Source organism: Triticum dicoccoides, chromosome 2B (genome assembly GCF_002162155.2).
Source record: "Triticum dicoccoides isolate Atlit2015 ecotype Zavitan chromosome 2B, WEW_v2.0, whole genome shotgun sequence".
Classification (NCBI taxonomy): Eukaryota; Viridiplantae; Streptophyta; class Magnoliopsida; order Poales; family Poaceae; genus Triticum; species Triticum dicoccoides.
Window position 1 is genome coordinate 279,222,697 of NC_041383.1, and position 9,385 is coordinate 279,232,081.

At 43.6% G+C, this 9,385-nt stretch overlaps 1 long non-coding RNA gene across 2 annotated transcripts; it reads right to left on the reverse strand.

Annotated features, from left to right (window-relative positions):
- Nucleotides 1-1,543: 1,543 nt before the first annotated feature.
- Nucleotides 1,544-6,024, reverse strand: LOC119363520. 2 transcript variants are annotated; one of them, XR_005174020.1, is made up of 6 exons: nucleotides 5,080-6,024; nucleotides 4,608-4,986; nucleotides 4,282-4,338; nucleotides 4,013-4,069; nucleotides 2,046-3,500; nucleotides 1,544-1,926 (listed from the first exon to the last, which is right to left on the reverse strand). It is a non-coding gene; the product is annotated as an uncharacterized LOC119363520 (long non-coding RNA). The 2 variants fall into 2 exon arrangements; XR_005174019.1 differs by having other exon boundaries at nucleotides 4,013-4,338.
- Between the last annotated feature and the right edge of the window lie 3,361 nt (nucleotides 6,025-9,385).

Consider the following 9,385-nt stretch of genomic DNA (forward strand, 5'->3'; position numbering starts at 1 on the left):
TTTACTGTTCTTGTATAATGTAGTTTTTTTGCTGTTTTTAGGAAGTGTTTAATAGAAATAGTTTATTTAGGAAGTGGTTAATAGAACTAGTTTATTTATAGTATGTGCTTAATAGAACTAGTTGAATTAGTAAGAAAATTAATTTTTTAATTTATAGTAAGTGCTTAGTTGAATTAATAGAACTAGTTTATTTTTAGTAAGAAAATTTAGGTATATGAGATTTGATGATCTAATTAAATTTTTACTATAGAGCTAGTTTATTTTGAGTAAGAAAATTAATAGAACTAGTTTATTTTTAGTAAGTGCTTAGTTGAACTAGTTGAATTAATAGGACTAGTTGAATTTATGTCATTATCACTTTGTCATCAAAGAATGCTATATGAGATTTGATGATCTAATTAAAATTTTACTCGATGGAATATGCAGGCTTTGTAGAGTGATGTCTCCTTGGAGTGATCGTCATCCGAGCTACCTCTACTTCCTCTACACCTGAGTCGGTGAGCTAGAAGTTAACCTCCTCCTTCCCACTCCTCGGTGTTGAATAGAGTAGAACTAGGATATTTAGTTATGCTTCTTAACCAAATGAAATGTTCGGGTTATAAGATATATTTGAATGTTTTTGTCAATATTGAACCATTGAAATGCAATGAGCACCCGTTTATGCTCATGTGCGAAGTGTTGATTCATTTCCGAGTGGCCTATGTTTTGCCGGAGTGTTGATTCATTTATGTTCCAGCAAATTGCAGGCGCTCGATATGTCCTATTTTAGCAAAGGTCATGCCAGATTTTCCCGTGAATTTAAGCATGACTTGTGCTAGAATGTGTAGGAAATTTGGAGTGCCCCAGATTTGCTAGAAAGATAATTAAAGGACATTTCGAGTTGACTTTAAGTCTGTCGGGGCTCCATACATGACAATAAAAAAATCAGTGAGGGAGAGTCTCCACCATATATGAGAGAAGAAGAATGCAACTGTTGTCGTGGGGGTCGCTTCTCCTTCTTTTCCTTGTGCTAGATATTTGTATTGTACTAAGGAAAGGAGGAGTAAAGACCATCACCGACGGTCGCAATATCAAAGAGGGAGTGCCCACCATATGCATGAGATGATAGTTTAGGAAGGAAGACTTGACATACCTAAAGTCAACCCGTTGCATATTGAGTAATAGTGATCTGTGTTTTGAGTTTCCTGGTAGTTGCCTTCGATCGATTTTCAATTAATGTTTCAACTATGAACAAAGGAAATGTCTGACGACGAAAGGGAATTCGTTATGTGCGAATACTGCAAAGACGAGCATGGCCTGTGCGACAGGCCTCACCTAGTTGGTGGTAGGCGCTTCAGCATCATGCCGGATGAGACCTTCAAAATGGATACAGTAAGTCACAATGACAAGTCTTTTTTCGTAATTAGCATGACTTCTTCTTCTTTTGCTTCAACTTATAATTTTAATTTTTACAATTCTACTAGTGTATCCCCTGCCATGCAAGAATGTATGGCTTGGATAAGACTAGTAGTTGGGGCGCGCCCGTGGGGCGCCACTTGAGGGCATCTGGGCGGTGCCAGGTAGATATACATGCAATTCTTGATGGAACTTATTATATTGGAACATCACCTGAGGAAGAAACTGAAATGCCACGCCCACAACGATATAGCATCGACAAGAGCATGTTGTTGTTTGGCAACATAAGATACATTAATAGAAATTGCACGCACGTCGGCCCCCGCAGCGGTGGTCGGCCCTTGATGCCTCCCTCTAACCGTGCGGCTTACAAAGCTACGACAGTTGCTCATCGTCGCGGACGGCGCGACGGCGACGACCCTCCAGGACACGGTGTTGATGGAGGCACGAGGGAGATGTTGATCTTGGCCTAGTCCTCTCGATGGCAAACTGCTCCGCACCGTTGGCGTCCTGGTTCCTCGGCTTCCTTGCCTGCAAATGAGTTCAACTTCATATTTTTGGCATGACGGGTTCTGAGCTTCTAATGATTATATATGAATTCTGAGAGAAGCGAGTGTGCTCGATCAAACATACACTCACTTCCAAATTACCTTGTGGCTCTGAAAGAGCTGGAATGGCTCCAGCAAAGCTTTACAGACGCCGACTTGCTCGTGAAGATAGAAAACCTGCTTCCGGTTCTTCTTTTCTGCAAGGGCTTTTCCTCAGCAAACATTTGTAACACTCGTTATATTTATTTCAGTTCTTAAAAAAGCATGGGACGAATAGGAGAAAATAGAGGAATATCAAGGTAAGATCCTAGGAAAGGATGCCTCAAATTAATTGAAGGCCCACTGAAAGGAGTCAGACATATCATGCAATATGAAATAACATTCTTCAAATTGTGCAAAGGAACTACCTTTGTTGTCCCATTGGCTCGATAGACATCAAAGTAGTGTGAAATGATTCAGTCTCCGTCTACCTACAATGTTATTATATCCTACCCAAAAAAAAGCAAAACTAACTATACCACCATAAGTTTATACAAACCACATCAGGCATATATTTGATCAAAACGGACAAGAAAGCATTAACGAAGTTTAAAGATTCCACCCTCTAGATTAACATTGGACTATGGACTAGACAACGAAATCAGTTATTTGTAGCTTCTTTCCACAAAGTTTGCAAAAGTTACACAAAATAGCCTCTTTTTTTAACATTGCCACTTTTTTTAGCAGAACTCAAATAACCTTGTTGTTCAAATATGAGAAAAGTTATAGCTTAATGATTAACCAAAGTTCGTTTTCTTGAAAAAGTGTATCAAACTTCTACGAGAAGGCTATACAATATTTTACTAAACTAAATTATTTCCGGCTGTTTTTTAAAATCAAGGCATCGCTCATCAAGTCATGCTTTTCTAGTACCTCCTACAAATTCTTCAAAGAATAGTACACCATGATATAGTAATGCAATGCCTAGAGTTAAGCATAATCAACTTTGGCAAATACATAGTTGAATTTGGACCATTGTTCCTGCCATCTTCTGTCAGTGCACATTGTGTCTGCTTGAACAACCAACTTCAATTATAAGGATTGTACAACAGTAGACTTATTTGTAAATCAAAAGTGCTAAGGAATAAACACTGCAACATAGTTCCTGATTTGTATTTAGCTACATAAAGCAGGAACATAAATTCCACCAACTAAGTTGCTATTTGAAGATGTACACAAAGAGATAATAAGAGAACTTATATATGAACATGAAGAACAAAATCTGACTGAGACCAGTATATATTATCTCTTTGCCAATGTATAGTGCTGTATTAGAAGGATCTGTTCATTTAAATACAATAGGACATATTTTGGAAGAAAAAATTGTCCAGGGAATTAACATGCGATTTGGGCTTAGGCCTTTCGGGACAGTGTATAAACTTAGCTGATAAACTGAAGTAGAACATAGGATCAATCAAATTGGTGGAGGTGAATATCCATGCCCGGTGGGCAGCATGATGTAGAGAAGTGGAAACAGAATGTCCGATCCGCCATATAGGTTTTACTTATTCGTGAATTCTGCAGAAAACAGTGAACATGCATGAGCTTAAAGATCATGCTTCGTACCTACGAAAGATCGATTCGAAGCAGAGGAAGAGGAAGCAGGTGCAGCATTGAAAGAACCTGAACGAACAACAAAAAATTTGGCAGCAATCCTTAGGATAGTAGGACCGCACAGTGACAGACCAAATCACACACAACGGCAAATTAGACAGGCACGCACACACAATATCAAATTAAAATTAGACAGGCACACACTTTGGAACAGAGCAATGCGCTGCATACCTGTGCATACATACAACTATCTGTTGGTGAAACAAACTTACGGCAAGCAGGCTAGCAAAATTTGGTTATATATAATAATCATCAAGTTTCCACAATTCACGATCACTACTAACATGTGGTTCAGTACATTCAGTAACGTACTTATAAACTATCATGATTTAGCAACACGTTCTGTAATAATGTGAGAATTTGTGTTTTTCAGAGTTTGAATTGCCAATTGTCAGCACCCTCTCCACGTGTCATACCTGTACATCCCTAGCAGTCCTCGCACCCCTTGAGAGCACAACTTTTCTGGCAGTAAGCTGCCAGACCAACAACATATGTTATCTAGGATTAATTCGTGTTCTGATAACTGAATTTTGAAGCCTTATATAGTTCCAGTAAAAAAATCTAAGTTCATGGCACATCAAAACTGAAAAACATGTCTTTCCTTATCTTCTATGGGATGTAAAAAAGGTGAATCAAGAGGCACCTGGAGTCTACAGAGTAAGGAAATTGGATTATATGGACTCACTGCATTCTCTTGTGCGCAGAGCCACATGCTCGACATCTTCGCATGCGTCTTCTACAGCTGCATGAAAATATATAAGTATCAGGTACATGATTACTAGTACAAAAAACTAAGCATCGCAGCTAACAATTCAAAATTTTAGAAAGAAAGACAGCTCTGAAATTTGGCCAATAATTACCACATTAGATCCACCTACTTTTAGGCATAAGAAACAGAAACATGTTTAATAGGTAAGACTTAAGAATTGCAAGTAACAATTCAAGTTTTGATTGTGCTTCCAAAAAATTGGAAAGAGAGAAAGCTAAACTGAAACTTTGGAAGTTAATTACCACATCCATAGTATGCCTCCTTGAGGCCATAACGACCTTCCAATTTTCTAAATCCGCGGGCTCTCCACATCCAAACTCTTCTTTTTTGAATAAAAAGGTATTATCACTTTCTACCAGGCGTGAGCCTGGGTGACCGGAGTCAATTACATGAAGGTGATATTAGTGCCACATAAAACAGTGTGACCTGTTATCACCAGACCGCTGAACAGGATGCTTTACAAAGGCGAAAGGCAAAAGAAAGAGAGAAAGAAATAAGGTTCGGTGATCAACAACTATCTCAGTGAATTTGCCCAAGACAACATAGTATGTGTGTCTTCCTCTCTGACAGCACGCAAGCTCCAGAGTGTGATGAGTTCGGCCAACTCAGCAAGCATTCGAGCTGCAGACCAAAAACAGTTGTCAAGCACTCTAGCATTCCAACCCGTCCACAAAGAGACCGAGCATGCTGCGAAGAAGATGTGCCAAAGCTTACCAAATAAATTATAATCCACAGCTGAGAGAAAAAACTCAAGAAGTACTCAGGATGATTTGGCCGATGCCCAAAGTCCAGCCTTCTGCCAAAAGTTCTTAAACTGAACAATTGAGAGAATGATAGGTAGACAGACACAGCTTGTCAACATTCCACCACCATAATCAACCGAAAGTGGGGCCTGGCTGAAAATTCATCATGGTTAGACTGAAGATCAAATATTGCAACAGACTTTGCCCTCTTAGAATTAACATGGAGGCCTGAAACCTCCAATTAGTAAAAAAATAACCTCCTATATCAAAAGAAGTGCTAGATCGAGGAATCTATTATGCTAAACCTGGAAATGACCAGATTTTGTGATTCTGGGGATCATCGAGAAATCGGTAAAAAAACATACTAAAGCAAAATCTGAAGAGGAATCAACCTGCAATTACCATATGGCAAGTTGGCTGAAATTACTCAATGTCCATACCTATCTTGAAGTATAGACGTATAAGTGATACAAAATATTTAAGAGAATTGCGCACACAGTGACCACCAGGCAACTGAAATTCAATTGTGTAGAGAAAAATCAAGGACTACTGAGATAATTCTGTCGCGGTTGCTGGCGAATCCAACTCCTCCTCCAGCCGCCACCGCGCACAAGAGGTCCTCCTCCATGCCAGAGCTGACGAGCCGGGTCAAAGCACGGCCCGCTCCTGCTCCCGCCCCGGCCCTACAAGGCGGACCTGCTGCCCTGGGCGAAGGAGGAGCCCATCGCTGGTGCAGATCGCCAATCCACAGGTGGAAGCCCTGCCGGCGTAGAGAAGGTGATGGGAGGGAGGAGATGGCGGCGGGCGGCGGCGGGATAGAGGAGCGGCGAGGTCGGCGGCCGAATCGGGGGAGAGTGATGGAGACAACGACGTAGGGGAAGGAAACGAAGTTGCATGGAAATTCAGTCACCCAATCCTCGAGCACGTCCACAGCCTAAGTTTTTTTCTATGCGAGAAACATTATCAATCCTCATCGAGCACTGCTTGCCATGTGGACAGCGAGAGGGTCCGCGCATTACGCGACTGTTAATGGGTTGTATTGGTTTCAGTACTATGGAAAGTATGGAGGTAAAGAGAGTTCACCTGAGGACCGAGCATGGTTATACTTTTGCCGTAAAATTATACAATGCAGACACCTACTTGTATTTTGAATGCAAAAATTGGAGAGCACTATGCAAGGCTTATGCATTTGAGCCTAATATGCTTATCACCTTTGATATTCGTCCGGAAGATGAAATTTAAGTTAATATCGACATCTGGGTCGATGTGCAGACGCCTCCAGTTCTACATTATGTGAGTTTCTCAACCATATTTATTAAGTAATTTATATTGTTAATTTTAAAATAGTTGACAACTAATTTCTATTGACAGCTTATTTCAATTCAAGCAAACTTGTCCGGCGCTTGGTAGACAGCACCTACTACTGTCCCGGGGTTGAACTAAACTGCGAGGAGATAAGTCATTATGTTTCATGGCTAGAGGATCTTGATACTGTGAAGAGAAGTTATTTTCCTGGACTTCAAAATATTAGTACTCAAAACATGCGACCATTAGTGTGCGTATTGAACTACGGTCACATCTATTTCGGAAAGATGGTAAGGTTTTTACTATTTGTCCTTAGTGCATCTTTTGCATACATTATTTTTTAAGCTAAACTTCATTGCTAAGTATGTTACTACGATGTTCTTCAATAGAGACTCCCGATGAGTGTTGTGCCTCCTTGGATCGAGCCTAAAGGTCGCATGACAATGGTTAGCTTACGGCCAAGATATCCTGCATTGCACATGAGTGCATTCATCATTTCTCGAAGTGAGCATGTCTTAATAGTCAAAGATTGGAGCAAAATTGTGACGGATCGCAGCAGAGAAGTACTAGGGGGCAGCAATCAGAAGCGTAGCCCACAAATAGGAGACAGGTTCATCTGCATGCTCCAATATGATGAAGCAGGAGTGAGGGAGTCCTGGACTAAGGGGTCCTCGGTCATCCGGTCTATCCAGTTTGGGCCGGACTGATGGACTGTAAAGATGAAAGAAGAAGGTCACCTCCCGTGTCTGGTTAGGACTCTTGTATACGTGAACGACAAGATTAAGTGTCCGGATATATTATTTCCTTTCTCCATAAACTGACTCTGTACAACCCTAGGCCCCGCTGGTGTCTATATAAACCGAAGGGCATAAACTGGAGACAGGATCATAACAATACTCATAGGCTAGCCAAGCTAGGGTTTAGCCATTATGATCTCAAGGTAGATCAACTCTTGTAACCCCTATATTCATCAAATACCTCCTTTAAGAGGGCCCGAACCTGGGTAAACACTGTGTCCCTTTGTCCATTGTTACCATTGATCCTCAAACATACAGCTTGGGCCCCCCTACCCGAGATCTGCCGGTTTTGACACCGACATTGGTGCTTTCATTGAGAGCTCCGTTGTGTTGTCAAGAAAAGGATTGATGGCGCGCCTCTTCGTCAACAATGATATTGTGTCTAGGGAGACTTTTCTCCCCGGACAGGTCTTTGTGTTCGGCGGCTTCGTGCTACATGCCGACTCGATCAGCCGCCTCGAGCAAGTCGACAGCTACGCCACTGGTTACTAGATCAGGTTTGGGAACTTGAACTATGTCGTTGATATCCGAGGAGATCTAATCTTTGAGGGATTCACGGCCCCTACTGTTGCTCCCCACACTCATAAAGAGGGCCCTTCAGATCCGCTATCAGATCCCGTCCAGGGGCCAATACTCACACCTGCCTCGGCCTTGGATCTGGGGCAGATCAGGTTTTTCGACGACAGGAGGATCAACCCCGCCGGACTTTCTCCTACCATGGAACTCTCAGCCGGAGACCCAGATGCAATCGCACCATTGGTAACCCCGGAATCAAACGGGACTCTCCTAGTCATCGGAGAGCCGGACTCGCCTCTAGAGGATCTAAATCGCTGAGGTCTGCCCCCCTGACTCAATCAAGTGTCCGGCCTCGCTGATCCGCAGACTCCCATCCAGCTCTCGCTTTTAGATGAAGTGCTGGGTTTAATACAATCTCTCGCCAATACAAAAGCTTCGCCTCCGAACTACACCTAGCATAGGCTGGGGGCTGAGATCGGGGAATTTCACACCCCATCCACCACCCACTTAATATCCACTATCAATGATTTAACGGACATGCTAGACTACGCCTCCGAAGACATCGACGGCATGGACGATGACGTCGACGTCGAGCAAAGTCAAAACCCGCCTATTACAGGGCGTTGGACTGCCACTTCTACCTACGCTGTGTACATGGTGGACACCCTAAGGAAAAGGATGATGATGGCATTCAAGATCCAGTCAAGGACAAGCGAGTCGACGAACCACCAAAGCATCAGCGTCAGCAGCGCCGCTCATGACCGCATCGGGCAAAGGATAGCACTATTGGCACCAGAGATAAGGAAATCCCGGACAACACCGAAGACCACCCCGTCGAGCCCACGTCCGAACAAGACGAGAGGGAGGAGGGACGGTATAGCCCCGGACACGCTGATCACGAGGACTCGGAGGACAGTAATTACTTACCTGCCTCCGAGGAGGATGTGAGGCTCGATGACAAAGATTTCATCGTCCCAGAGGAAACCCTCGAACAAGAACGCTTCAAGTGACAACCCATCACCACGGTGCAAAGCCTGAAAAAGAAACACCAGCAGATTCAAGCCGAGCAGGACATGCTCAACAATAGATGGACTAAGGTCCTAGGTGTCAAAGAGTACGGCCTTGAGAAACCAGCAAAGAGTTACCCCAAGCGCAGGCTGCTACCACAATTCAATGATGAAGCCCTCGAGCCAATCCCATCAAAGTACAACTATGTTGATGTCGGCGATCTGGATACGGGGGTACCCAGACTTGCCTGCCTGCAGCCCACCGTGTGGCTTCATCGAGGGCCTGGTATGGCCCAGCTTCAGCATCAACAACTCAATACCCTCACGAGGGGCCAAGCCTCGCGAGGCGGGCAACACCAAGACCTCCAAGGGGATCGGCCTCCTCAGGCTGGCTCCCGAGGAGCAGAGACTTCTATGCAAGGTGCACCTCATGAGGCTCAGCTAATGTGAGCCATGACGACCAAGGCCAGGCGGTCGCCAGCGGGCGCAGAGTACCAGTTTCCTCTTTGGTGCAAGGGAGGCAAGCAGTAGGCATGGAGTCCCGAGGAATCAGCCAAACGTTTCCATTCTGGTGCAACAAGACCAAGACCGCCAAGACGGCAGGACGGAGGACATCGCCGAGCCCACTGCAGCGTCACGACCAGAGGCATTT